Source organism: Phalaenopsis equestris, unplaced genomic scaffold, assembly GCF_001263595.1.
Source record: "Phalaenopsis equestris unplaced genomic scaffold, ASM126359v1 Scaffold000446, whole genome shotgun sequence".
NCBI classification, from domain to species: domain Eukaryota; kingdom Viridiplantae; phylum Streptophyta; class Magnoliopsida; order Asparagales; family Orchidaceae; genus Phalaenopsis; species Phalaenopsis equestris.
In genome coordinates, this window is record NW_018164887.1 from 156,437 (window position 1) to 156,929 (window position 493).

Consider the following 493-nt stretch of genomic DNA (forward strand, 5'->3'; position numbering starts at 1 on the left):
TCATCAGCATAGATCAGGTGGCTGATGTCCATCCTGGCTAGTTGAAGCTTTTCGTTGAAGCTTTTCCTATTCTCCTTGTAGTCCATCAGTCTAGAGAAGTAGTCCAAAACCAGTATGAAAATGGTTGGGGACAAAGGATCCCCTTGTTTAAGCCCTCTGGTAGCTTTAAAGAAACCATGGGCTTTACCATTTATAAAAAACTGAGTTAATGTTATCCTCTAGCCATCTTTTAATCATCTTGCAACATTCCATAGAAAAGCCCCTAGCCTCCAGACATTCAATGATGAAATCCCAGTTAACCATGTCATAAGCCTTCATTAGATCAAGCTTGAAAATAGGATTTCCCCCTCTGCAAGGTTTCTCCAAATCCTGCAGAAGTTCTTGAGCCAGAAGAATGTTATCCCCGATGTTATCCCCAATACCAAAGGCAGCTTGGTTGATGCTGACAAGATGAGGTAAGACAGGCTGAAGCCTGTGAACAATGATTTTACTT